Source organism: Lontra canadensis, unplaced genomic scaffold (assembly GCF_010015895.1).
Source record: "Lontra canadensis isolate GAN:19392208 unplaced genomic scaffold, GSC_riverotter_1.0 scaffold10, whole genome shotgun sequence".
NCBI classification, from domain to species: domain Eukaryota; kingdom Metazoa; phylum Chordata; class Mammalia; order Carnivora; family Mustelidae; genus Lontra; species Lontra canadensis.
In genome coordinates, this window is record NW_022631004.1 from 9602303 (window position 1) to 9616310 (window position 14008).

The 14008-nt window shown below is 37.4% G+C and overlaps 1 long non-coding RNA gene across 1 annotated transcript in view; it reads left to right on the forward strand.

Annotated features, from left to right (window-relative positions):
* The first annotated feature begins 7830 nt into the window (after positions 1–7830).
* LOC116866735 overlaps positions 7831–14008 on the forward strand; it is a 95757-nt gene continuing 89579 nt past the window's right edge. The window contains exon 1 of the long non-coding RNA XR_004382450.1: positions 7831–7903. This is a non-coding gene — a long non-coding RNA (uncharacterized LOC116866735). The remainder of the gene's footprint in view (positions 7904–14008) is intronic.

Here is a 14008-nt window from a genome sequence, read left to right on the forward strand (position 1 = left end):
AGACCTTATATATAAAATAAACATTAAAATCCATTGAAAGATAGAAAAAGGCAGACCTGTTAGAGAACTTGGGACTTAAGAGCTGGATCTGAAAGCCCAGTAACCCAGAAATGCCAATGAATGCAGACAGAGTCCCATAGAGTATATTTCTACCGAAAAAGGATGGTCTGGGAACTCAGAAAACTTTGACATTAACTGATCACTATTCTAGTTAAACACTGTAAAGAAACTGTGGTTCAGCTGCACCCATTCCAGGGAAGGCTTTGTGGGGAGCCTAGAGTTTCATCTTCACAAAGCTGTAACAAGGTGGCCCATGAGTCTCACCAGGGTGGTGTCAGAGAAGTAGGGACTTTCATCCTGTCAAAATTGTAACAAGGCCCTGTGGTATCAGTGGAGACCACATGGGGAGCTGGACCTCCCAGCCTGCCAAGTCCTAATGAAGAGAGACTCCCCCCCCACCTCCACCCCACATTGCAGGTGTCATTTGAGGCTCAGTGGAAACTTAGACTTCTCCCTCCACCTAGCAGAAATGAAGCAGTGCCAAGTTTCCCCTAACCTTCCTGAGAAGTTTTAGAGAAAAAGCCAGCTAATACAGAAGGTCTCATAATACACAGTTTTATAAAACATTAGGAAAATGTTTAGGTTCTTAATTCAAAATCACTCATCATACCAAGAACTAGGAAGTTCTCAAACTGAAAAAGACAATAGATGTCAACACCAAGATGACAGACATTTTAGATTACCTGACAAAGATTTTAAAGTAGCTATGATGAAAATGCTAAAACAAGCAACTCTGAACATTCTTAAAACCAATGGAAAAGTAGAAAGCCTCAGTAAAGAACTAGAAAGTATCAGCAAAGAAATATAAGGTATAAAGTAGAATCAAAGGGAAATTTAGAACTGAAATATACAGTAATCAAAATAAAAAAGTTCAGTGGATGGGTTCAACAGCAGAATGGATGGGGAAGAGAAAAGAATCCGTGACCTGGAAGATAGAAAAAGAGAAATGGCCCAGTCTGAACAACAGAGAAAAACAAAACCTTATTTTTTTCAGCTTTATTGAGATAAGATTAACAATTTAAAAAAGAATCTATTTGAGGTATACAGTGTGGTGTACTGTTTTGATAAAAGTACCTTGATATAATTACCACACTATCATCTCACATTGTTACCGTTTTTTGCATGTGTGATGAGAACAAGTAAGATGTACTTTCCTAGTCAATTTCAAGCATAGAATTCCTTATTATTAACTATAGCCACCATGATATATGTTAGATTTTTAGAATTTATTCTTCTTATAACTGAAGGTTCATATCCTTTGACCAACATCTCTTTGTCCTTCCTGCTTCCAACTCCTGGCAACCACTATTCAATTGTTCTTCTAAGTTTGACTTTTTAAAATTCCACATATAAGTAATATCATGCAATATTTATTTTTCTGTGTCTGGCTTATTTCACTTAGTACAATGCCCTCCAAATTCATCCATGTTTTTGCAAATTGCAGGATTTCCTTCTTTTTTGAGGATGAATAACATTCTTTGTGTGTGTGTGTGTGTGTGTGCGCGCGTGCGCACGCTATGAATTCTTTATTCATTCATTCACTGATAGGTACTTAGTTTGTTTCCATACATTGGCTATTATAAATAATACTGCAATGAGCATGGAAGTAGAAATAGCTTCTTGGGATCCTGCTTTGATTTTTAATGTTTTGAGGAACCTCCATACTGTTTTCCATAAAGGCTGTACAAATTTACATTCCCGTTAATGGTGTTACAATGGTTCTCTTTTCTCCACATCCTCACCAGTATTTACCTGTTTTCAGATAATAGATGTTCTAATAAGTGTAAGGTGATCTTTCATTGTGGTTTGATTTATATTTTCCTGGTGATTAGTGATATCGAGCATCTTTTCGAAGGTGTTTGTTGACCATTTGTATATTTTCTTTGGGAAAGATGTCTATTCAGGTGCTTTGCCCATTTTTTAATTGGGTTATTTATTTATTTATTTATTTTTACAATTAAATTTAAGAGTTCTTTGTATATTTTGGATATTAAGCCCTTCTGAAATGTGTGGTTTGCAAATGTTTTTTCTCATTCTGTAGGTTGCCTTTTCACTCTTCTAATTGTTTCCTTTGTTGTTCAGAAGCTTTTTAGTTTGATGTAGTCCCAGTTGTTTATTTTTGTTTTTGTTGCCTGTGTTTTTGGTATCATATTTAAGAAATCATGGCAAAGACCAATGTCAAGGTGCTTCTTCCTTCTGTTTTCTTCTTTCTCCTGCTTGATTAAGTTGTTGTTGAAGCTCTCTACTATGGTCTGAATGTTTGTCACCTACCCCTTATTCATATGTTGAGATCATAGTGCCCAGTGTGATGATATTATGAGGTGAGATCTTAAAGAGGTAGTTAGGTCTTGAGGGTGAAACCTTCATGGATAGAATTCATGCCCTTATAAAAGAGGATCCAGAGAGCCAACTTGCCCCTTCTACCATTTGAGGACACAGCAAGAAGTCAACAGTCTGCAACCAGGAAGAAGGCTTTCTCTTGATCCAGCCATTCTGATACTGTAATCCTGGACTTTCAGCTTCCAGATGTGTGAGAAATAAATTTGTTATCAATAAGCTAACCAGTCTGTAATGTTTTACTATAGTTCAAACAGACTAAGACATTCTGCATCACATTTTTCATTTTATTCTTCAGCTTCATAATTTTTGTATTGTTATTTTTTATGATTTTTTAATTTCTATGTTGAACTCCTCTTTTTGTTTGGTTAATATGTTCCCAAGTGTGTTGAGTAGTCTACCTGTGTTCTTTTAAATCTTAACTGAGTTCCTTATAATAATTATTTTGAATTCTTTTTCAGGTAATTTGCAGATCTCTATTTCCTCGGGGTAAGTTACTGGGTAATTATTGTGTTCCTTTGGTGGTATGATGTTTCCTTGCTTTTCCACATTTCTAGTGGCCTTGTGTTAATATCTGGTTATTTGAGGGAGTAGTCACCTCTTCCAGCCTTTTTGGACTGGCTTTAGTGGGGAAAGAATTTCACCTGTGAGCTGCTATAAGCCTGTTGGCGGGGTAGAGTGCAGAGTCTCTGGTTCTGTTGTGGGAGTTGGAGTGGTGTTATCTCCATGTAGCTCTGTCAGCTGAGATTGATAGATGTCCAAAACTGAAAGGTTCCTTGATGGTCAGTGTAGTTGTCTTCAGCAGTAATTGTGGCTAAGGCTGTAGGTGTCCTAGAGCAAAGGCTACTAGGTTCTTCCTGGGGTTTTTTTCCCCCCATGAGGGGACATCCTAACCGAGGGGATTCCTCTTGGCACTGGGTCTGGCACAGAAAGTACACTTTTTAAAAAGGACCAGAAAATAAAATTAAATTAAAAAAAGACCAGAGCCTTAGGGACCTGTGTGATTAAAAGAAAAGATCTCTGTCTTCAGAGGCCCAGAAGGAAAGGAGAAAGAGGGTGGAGTTAAAAAATATTCAAAGACATAATGGCTGAAGACTTCTCAAATTTGGCAAGAGACACAAATCTAAAGAAATGAATCTAGCAAATCAAGAAGCTAAATGAATTCCAAACACAATAAACCTAAATAAATCTATGACAAGTTGTATAATAATATTTAAAATTCTGAGTATTAAAAAGAAAAAATTTTAAAGTACCAGAGTAAAATTTCAGACATTTGTAGATTTCTTACCAGAAACAATGGATTCCAAAAGGAAGGGAGTGGCACAATATTATCAGATGGTGAGAGAGAGGGGGAGAGAGAGAGAGAAAGGGAGTGCATGTGGAGTGGGGAGGAGGAGTAAGAGAGGGAGGAGTAGGGGGAGAGAGAATATTTTAAGCAAGCTCCACGCCCAGCATAGAACCCTATTTGGGGCTTGATCTCACAACCCTGAGATCGTGATCTGAGCCAAAATCAAGAGTCACATGCTTAACTGACTGAGCCACCCAGGTGCCTCCAGTCCAGAATTCTATACTTCACACAAATATTTTTCAGGAAAGAAGGTGAAATCGAGACATTCTCAGATTAAGGAAAACTAAGAGAATTTATTGCCAGCAGAACTATGCTAGATTGGAAATTCTCTAAACAGAAATGATGTGATCAAAGAAGGGACCTTAGAAAATCAGGAAGTGAGAAAACAGTAAGTTAAAATATGGGTAAAATAAAATAGACTTTCCTTCTGCTCTTAAATTTTCTAAATTATGTATGATTATTGAAACAAAAATTGACACCCATGTGGTTCTAAATGAATGTAGAAGAATTATATAGGACAATAACATTCTAAATGGAGAGTGGTAAAGGGACATAATGGAAGATTAGGTATCTATATTTCAGACAAACAGTAATGATGATACCTGTAGATTGTTATTTTATATATTATAAATATGTATATGAAATAATATACATATAAAACTAATGTAATATCTAGATAATGTCTCTGGATAATTACATAGCTACATTGATAATGTGATAGCTAAAGTAACCCCTAAAGTTGTACAAAGAGATATTTAAAAAATTATTGGTAATTTAAAATGGATTCTAAAAAATGTTCAGGTAGTCCACAGCAAAGTAGAAAAAAGAAAATGGAGAGAAAAAAACAGAAAAGAAAAAACTTAAGTGACAGATTTAAGCCTTAGCAATAATTACATTAAATGTAATTGGTCCAGTATGTCAATTAAAAGATTGGCAGATTGGATTAAAAAACATGACCCAACTATGTTCTGTGTATAAGAAGTTCACTTCAGGGGCGCCTGAGTGGCTCAATGGATTAATGCCTCTGCCTTTGGCTCAGGTCATGATCCCAGAGTCCTGGGATTGGCTCTCTGCTTCCCCCTCTCTCTCTGCCTACTTGTGATCTCTGTCAAATGGATAAATAAAATCTTAAAAAAAAAAAAAAAAAAAGAAGTTCAATCATAACCACATAGGCAGATTGAAAGTAAAAAGATAGAAAAATGCATCATGCAGACATCAATCAAAGGAAAGCTCAAGTGGCTATGTTAATATCAAGTAAAGCTTATTCTGTTTATTTTTTAAGAGATTTTATTTATTTGACAGAGAGAGAGACACAGCAAGAGAGGGAACACAAGCAGGGAGAGTGGGAGAGGGAGAAGCAGGCTTCCCACTGATCAGGGAGCCTGATGCGGAGCTCAATCCCAGGACCCTGGGATCATGACTTGAGCCGAAGGCAGATGCTTAATGACTGAACCACCCAGGCACCCCTGTTGATTTTAGAACAAAGAAAATTACTGGAGACAGAGAAGGATATTATATAATGATAAAATAACCAATTCACCAAGAAGCAGCAAAAACTCAAGGTATCATTAAGGATACATCTTTTTCTGTCAACCACCACATCTAATTCATCCTGTTTATTATGTCTCCAAGATATATGTTAAATTTATTAATTTCTCTCCATTTTTGCTATCATCACTTAAGTCCAAAATGTTGCCCTGACCTACCCAAATTTCTGTACGATCCTCTTTATTTGCCTCCCTGTTTACACTCTTCTCTTAAAAGAGCCAGAGTAAGCTTTTAAAATTGCAAATCGAATTGTCCTTTTTCTGTTTAAATGGCTTTTAATAAAATTTCAATAGAATAAAATCTTTCAATAGCATAAAATCCCTACTCCTTTTCAGGTCCAAATTGTCATTATGAAATTGAGTCTCTCCCTGACTTTCCAGACTCTGTTTCCTACCTCTCTCCTATCTTATTACTTTCTGTCCACACTGGTATTTTTTAGGCCAATTAAATGATTAATAGAATGGGATAAAACATAGAAGTATTTTGAGGTAGGTGAACAAGTAAAGTAAGAGTGAAGAGGAAGAGAACATGAAGATTAGGAGATTATGGCCAGGAGAAGAGATGTTTACAATTAATATTTTTATCATGGGGCAGTTTAAGGTGAAAACAAGTTTCAGCATGTTGTTATATATATGTGGGTGGTGGCTCATGAGGAGTGCTATTGGGCAGTTACTGGAGTTAAGGCAGTTAATGAAATCAGAGGTTAGATTGTGGGATGGGTTAACTACCTAGACATTGCTTTCTCCTAGTATAATGACAGGGAATGGAGCAAAGAAAAAAAAGTGATGGGTATTCATGAAAATGAAGTTAATGGTTGTTATCTCTACACCAAAGGCTTTTCTGCTTACAGAATTGAGAGATATCGTTAAAATTAGTGAATGGTCTCTAAAGAAAGGGCAGCAGAAATATTGATCAAATCTGAGTTTCCAACTCAGATTTGGTGTAGGCCATGTTCTGCCATTAGCATTATCCTTCAGTTGCCTTTTATTTAGTGCTTATTGATTGCATCCTGAGGTAGGTGCTCTGGGGCCTAATAAAATAGTCCCTGATTCTAAGTATTTAAAAATATTGAGATATAATTCACATATCATAAAATTCACCCTTTTATTATATTCATAAGTTTGTACAACCATCAACACCATCTAATTCCAGAACACTTAATCATCCCCGAAGAAATTGTGTACCTACTGGAAATCACTTCCCACTTGTCTTAGTCTGTTAGGAGTGATTTAACAAAATATCATAGGCTGGGTGGCTTTTGAATAACAGACATTTGTTTCTCACAATTTTGGCATCTGGTTAGCCAGAGGGAGCGGGCATCTGGAATTCCTAGATCAGGGTGCCAGTAAGGTTGGGTGAGGACCCTCCTTAGTTCTCAGACATCTCCACCTTCTTGTTGTATCCTTACATGGCAGATAATTTTGTGGGGTCACTTTTATGAGAGCACAATCCCATTCATGAAGGCTTTGCCCTTATGACCTAGTTATCTCTTAATGGCCCCACTTTCCACTTCTTAATACTATCACCTTGGGGTTTTGGATTTAGATATAAGTTTTGGGATAATGCAAACATTCACACCTTAGCACCACCCCTACTTTCTGTTTCAGTGGATTTGACTCTCCTAGATATTTCACATAAATAAAATAAAAAATAGGTGACCTCTTGAGCATCTTTCACTTAGCGTAATGTTTTCAAGATTCAACCATGTATCTGAATCAGTACTTCATTCTTTTTTTTTTTATGGAGGAAATAACATTTCTTTATGCTAGGGTCCGTGATCAAAGGAACGAGACTGACACAAAGCGAAAATCAAACAAAGCTTTATTTCGCGCCAAGCATTGAAAATCAAACCGACCGGTGGGGGCCATCTCTTACGAAGAGGCGATGGCGATGAGGACGCCACTCCCGACGAAGAGGCGATGACAACGAGGATGATAACACCGCTCCAGCGAGGCCACTCCCCTGCGAGGCTGCTCCCTGGACGAGGCTGCTCCCTGGACGAGGCCGCTCCCGACGACGAAGAGGCGACGATGACGATGAAGATGACAACCCCGACGACACAGACTTTGCTCCCCATGATGCCACTCTGATAAGGCCACTCCCCAGACGACCCCGCTCCGGACGAGGCCGCTCGCCGGTGAGGCCGCTCCCCAGATGAGGCCGCTCTGGATGAGGCCACTCCGGACGAGGCTGCTCCACGACGAGGCTGCTCCCCAGAATGACACCGCTCTGGCGAGGCCACTCATGGTGGGAACGCTCCTTGGGTCAGCGAGGCCGCTCGCGGTGGCGCTGCTCCAGACGGCTATTCTAACGGCTACTCCAACAGCTATTCTAACTCCTCCTACTACTCCCCCCCACTCCCAGCCTCACAGACTAACCTTTATAGAGGTGGTTGAGCCCGGCCCACACACAGGTGGCCAATGAGATTTCAACTCACCACAGTAAATATATGCGTGCCCCACTGATTGGATGTCTCCATCCGGCCTGGCCCGCCCCTACATTGGGGGTTTGCAAGTAAGTTCCTCTGGGAGGGGCGGGGTCAATCTAAGTTTACAACCAAACGACTCCCTCTGGCTAACCAGGCCCCTACACTTTGTATGGACTAAGAAGGTAGGATTTACATCTGCTATTTTGCTATTTGTTTTCTACATGGCTTACGCCTTTTTTTATTCCTTTATTTCTGCATTACTTTCTCTTGGTTAAATAGATGTTTTCTAGTGTAACATTTTAATTCTCTTGTCATTTATTTTACTGTTTTTTGAGTTAGTTTCTTCCATATTGCCCTGAGAATTACAATTAACATATTCACTTATAATGAATATAAGTGGATCAGTGCCAACGTAATTACAATAACATGTCACAACTTTGTTCCCATATAATTCTCATCGCTTCCCTTCATTTGTACTGTTATCATTATCCAGATTACATCTTTATACACTGTGTGCCCCTTACAGATTTGTAATTATTGCCTTATGCAGTTATCTTTTAAATCATATATTAGGAAAAAAGCTAAAAACAACCCCAAATTATACTGTCTTTTATATTTATCTATGCAGTTACCTTTTCCAGTGCTCTTTCTTTCTTCGTGTGGATTTGAGTACTTTCTAATGGCTTTTCATTTCTGCCTGGAAAATTCTCATTAGTATTTCTTATAGGACAGGTTTGCAAGTAATGAATTCTTTTAACTTTTCTTCACCTGGAAATGCTATAATATCTCCTTTAGTTTTGAAGCATAGTTTTGCTGGGTATAGAATTCTTGGTTGCTATTCTTTCTTTAAGCACTTTAAATGTCATTCCCACTGCCTTCTGGTCTTTATGGTTTCTGATGAGAAATTGCCTTTTAATCTTCCTGGAATTGTTTGTATGTTTGTCATACATATTGTTTGTATGTGATGAGTCACCTTTCCCCCCCCCCCCCGTTTTCAAGATTTTCTCTTTATCTTTGTCTCCCAACAGTTTGGTTGTGATATGTGTAGGTATGACTCTCTGAGTTTATCTTGCTTGGATTTCACTGAGCTTCTTGTAAATGTAGCTTTGCTTTTTCCATCATACTTAGAAGATTTTTTCATCATTATTTTTTCAAATAATCTTTCCCCTTTCTGCTGTTTCTGTCCTTCTTAGCTTCCTAGTATAGGTATGTTGATACACATGATATTGTCAGCTACGTCTTTGAAGTTCTGTTCATTTTTCCTCATTCATTTTCTTCTGTTCCTCATATTGAATAATCTTAACCAACTATCTTCAAGTTTGTTGATTCTTTCTTCCTCCTTGGTCAGATATGCTGCTGAGTCCCGTTGGTAAACATTTCATTCCAGTTATTGTATTCTTAACTCCAGAGTTTTTGTGTGGTTTATTTAAAATAATTTCTATCTTTTTACTTTTTATTATTTGATGACTTATCATTCTTACTTTGTTTTTTAGGCATAGTTTTCTTTATTTTTTGAACAAAATTTGAATAATTTCTTCAAAGTCTTTGTCTAGTAAGTCCAGTGTCTAATCTTCCTCAGGGCAGGTTTTTTGTTGAATGCTTCTTTTATTGTGGATAGGCCCTGTTTTCTTGTTTCTTTTCACATCTAATAATTTTTTTGGAAAACTGGACATGTTTTAAGAGATTTTCTTTTAAAGTAATCTTTATAATGAATGTGGGGCTTGAACTCACATCCTAGAGATCAAGAATTGTATGCCCTAATGATGGAGCCAGACAGGCACCCCCAAAAACTGGACATCTTAAATAATATAATGTGGCAGCACTAGAAATCAGAGCCTCCTCCCTCCCCATGATTGTTGTTTGTTTTCCTAGTGTTTTTTCTGAACTAATTCTATGATGTCTTTTTTTTTTTTTTTCATGTATGTTCACTAAAGTCTATGTTTGGTTATCTTAGTAGTCAGCTAGTGTTTGGACAAAAATTTTCTTAAACACGTAGATTCAAAGTTTTTCTGCCTCTCTAAAGTGTGCTCTTTGTGTGTTGGGGCAAAACTTCAACACTTAGTTACACAGTTAATAACTTTACCTTCTTAATTTTGTAGAATTTCAGAGTCAGCCTGCAGTGAGAACCTAGGGCCTTCTCAGATTTTTCCTGAGCATGTGTACAGCCCTGGACATCGATATAGTCCTATGCATCATGTGGGCTTCCAGATTTCTAGAAATATGTTGGGAGATTTTCAAGGCCCAGCTCCCTGTGGGCATCTTGTTCCCTAGCCTTTCATTTTGTTTATTCAAACTGTTATCCCCTCTCTCATATAGCCACCATGAAGTTAATTAATTGTCTTTAATTGTTTTTGACAAATGCTCCTGGGGAAATAGTTCTTGCACTGAGTGAGCTCAAAGTCAGGCAAAAAAACCACAAACTAGAGTGTGGGGTTTTCCATGGAACTATGGGTCAAATAAGTGGGTCAAATAATAGGTCAAATAAGACAGGGCAAATAATGATAGTGCTCTGGAAATGAGGCTTTAAAGGAGATGCATTCTCATTTTCCCCCTCTGGTGGCTCTCAGGCTATTGGTTTATAGTGTAAATGCAGGTTGTTGGTTTTCACTATGATTGCAGGCTTTGGTTTTTAAAGCTGTCTCAGAGCTATAGAGTGGAGGATTCGAACAGGACATGAGAAAATGCTGCAAAGCATGCTCTCTCTTTTTTTTTAATCCAAAATTCAGTGCTTTTTCTTGAATAAATGTTTCCTAGATTGCTGTAAACCTTTGTTAATTTCCAGAGTTCTAAAAAAGTTAGTTCTATTTTTGCTCTTTTTATCATTGCTTTTATGGGGAAGAGAATTTTATAAGGCCCCAACTCTGCTATTTTTGCTGACATCATCCTTCCAAAGATCCTATCATGTAGACTGTATAACATGCTCCATTTGGTGTTCTTTTGAAGACCTATGTATAATATATTACATTCCCTAAGATTAGATTTTTTTTTCAGCTGATTTCTTTAAGTTAAACAGTCAGAAAAATGCAGTTATTGGAAATGTGTGCTATGTCCATAATGACCAATAAGATGTAGGATGCTATTGAGAAAAAAATTGAACATTAAAAAAATATTTTATTTATTTACTTGACACAGAGAGAGATCATAAGTAGTCAGAGAGGCAGGCAGAGAGAGAAGGAAACAGGCTCCCCACTGAGCAGAGAGCCCGACGTGGGTCTAGATCCCAGAACCCTGAGACCATGACCTGAGCCAAAGTCAGAGGCTTAACTCTCTGAACCACCAAGGTGCCCCCAAAATTGAACATTTTTATTCAGTTTTCAAAGATGAAGTGAATGAATGTCTGGACTAGGTCATGAGTTCTGGTTTTTGTATATTAAGAAAGAAATCATAGTGGTTGTAGAGATATGCATATGATATAAAATTAGAACCTTTTAGTTTTAAAAGAGAAAACCCGTGGAAAAGAAAATTTGTTTTCTCAAAGGCTGATAGAGGTTAAAAACATAAACAGAAATAAAAATTATATTAAAATTTTGCTGCCTGTTTTTCTCATTGTTTTAACAAAAATGAACAGAGCAGTAGCAATGAATTAAAATTTAGTAAGTGCTGGGGCGCCTGGGTGGCTCAGTGGGTTAAAGCCTCTGCCTTCGGCTCAGGTCATGATCTCAGGGTCCTGGGATCGAGCCCCGCATTGGGCTCTCTGCTTGGTGGGGAGCCTGCTTCCCTCTGTCTCTCTCTGCCTGCCTCTCTGCCTACTTGTGATCTCTCTCTCTCTGTCAAACAAATAAAATTAAAAAAAAAAAATTTAGTAAGTGCTTCATACCTAAAAATAAAATACGGCAAAATTTAGATGTAGTAGGATTTGACCCAGTTTGATACATTGTTTTATTCAGAGGAAGTGTATTCAGAGGAACCATGACTTGACCAAAAGTATAATGAAATGCCTGTTTTAAATCCTATTTTTCCATTAGCAGGCCAGGATTTTATGGGCTATAAATTGAATAAAAATTAGAAATTACATAATTGTTAATTGAAAGGAGATATCAGATCTTGGGTCTAGTACTTCAGCAATGAACCAGAGCCCTGCCATGATTTGACTTTCACCACGAATCATGAGAAATTTTGATGTTCTAAGTCAGACCCTGAGGTCTAAATCTGAATTGATTTTAGTCAGTGAAAATGAATTTTGGCCTTTTTGTTTAATTTTGGCCAGTTGATATTCTGTATTTTGTATTATTTTTCTGTATGCATGCATGCATTATGAGAGAAAAAAAATTAGAGAGATTTTTGAGTTTTTATTTTTTGTTACATTGAGAGTCCTCAACTTAAGGGTCAGCAAAAAGGAAGAAAATGTAGTAGAACACATGCACTTAATAAAATTATATTACGCTAGGGTGGATATGGTTGAAATTATCCATTAAAAAATAAAACAAAACAGACTACTCTGTGCATGCTGCCTCCGACTTGGAGGGCTAGGGCACTATTTCTGCAAAGTTATACTAGTAGGATGGACAAGGCTGGTGGCAATGAACATGTCAAGGGAATGGATGAGAGATGTTTAAGAAGGTGAAGAACCAACATTTATAATCTCTTTTTTTCTCCACCTTTTTTTCTAATTCACTTCACTTAGATTGTAAAATTCTATGGCTTTTAAATATTCCATTCTATTCCATTCCATTCCATTCCAGTAAAATGAACTTTCTTTCATGTAGGTCTTCCTCAGGATAAATGTTGTGCTGTCTTTCTATGTTCATGAAAATACTTGTAAAATATCTTAGGGGAAAAAAATCTTAAATGTAGAGATTTTCATACCTAAACTCGCACAAAATTATTTTCATTTGATGTTTTAAAAAAATGGAATTAGTTGGCAAACTTTAAATGTAGGGAGTTTCTTCACTTAAAAATATAGATTTTTGGCTTTCCTTGAAAATGTGTGATCTCTGGCCAGATGGACCCTCTCAGCATAAAGCAGCCAGTGGGAGCTGCCTAACTGCTTGGAGGCCATGTGCTGGCTCACTCTTCCAGTCCTCACCTGGCCAGTTTCATTTTCTGGACACCTTTCTGCTCCTCCTGGAGGCACTTAAGTTAGCAACTTCTGCCCAAAAGTTAAAAAAATAAAACCAACCAACCAACCAAACAAATAAATCATCCTCCTTTAAGTTATAGGTAGTTTTTCAGAATACTACTTGCCAGTTTGGGTCAAGAGTGATCAAACAGAGCTTTATATTGCTAATGTTTGTTCTGTGTGAGGTTGTAAAATGTCAGCTTGATGTTTCTGGGCCAGTCAAAGTTAGGAGGCCAGGCATGTGGCACAGGAGATGGGGAGGAGAAGGAAAGAAGTTGTAATCAGAGTATATACAGGCACGTATATATTTGCAATATAGGGAGGAATATTTGCAGTATATTTGCAGGCATGGGGAATTGAGAACTGACCTTGAATGGCTCTGGAGAGTGATATTTAAAAACATCTTGAAGGTTGAGATTATGAGAGGAGGAAATTTGGCAGAAATTATTAGAAGTTTGGGGTCTATAAAAAGAGAAACAGATAAAGGGAAATTTATGTAACTGTGGGTATGTGTTTCTGGGTTGGGAATTTTTATAATTAGGGATAAAGCTCTTTTACTTTTATTTGAAGGTAGACTGGGGGCCCAGAAAGAAAGGAAGGTACCAGGAAAAAAATAATTCTAATTTTTATTCCTGAGATAGGAAGAAACTTTCTTTCCTCCCTCCCTCCCTTCCTAACTTCCCTCCCTCCTTGCCTCATTCTCCCCCATTCCCTCCTTCCTTCCTTCCTCCCTTCATCCCTTCCTCCTTCCCTCCTTCCCTCCCTTGTTCCCTCTCCTTTTCCTTCTTTCAAACAATTTATTGAGCACATGAGTTCCTGGTGATGTACTTGTATAGAATTTCATCCAGTATATGTTTACTACTATGATGGATGTTCAGAGTGTAGTAGGAGGGTCTGTGCTTAACTGGGGAAGGTACTGTGATGTGAAAAAAGAAGTGGGTTTGGAGTCAGAAAAATCTGGGTGACGTTTAGATTCTACATCTTCCTAGTTATGTAACCTTTAATAAGTTACCTTTAAATCTTAAAGATAACTCTTAAAATCTTAAAAATAAATCTTTTAAAAAATATCTGTTCATTTGGAACATCACTATTTATTGAGCACTTACTATATATTAAATACATCATGTGTATTATTTTAGTTGATCTTCACAAGAGCATTGTGGAAAGGAAATATTATCCTCTTTTTACTGATGAACAAATGGAGGCAGTTCTGTCCCTTTTCCAAGGT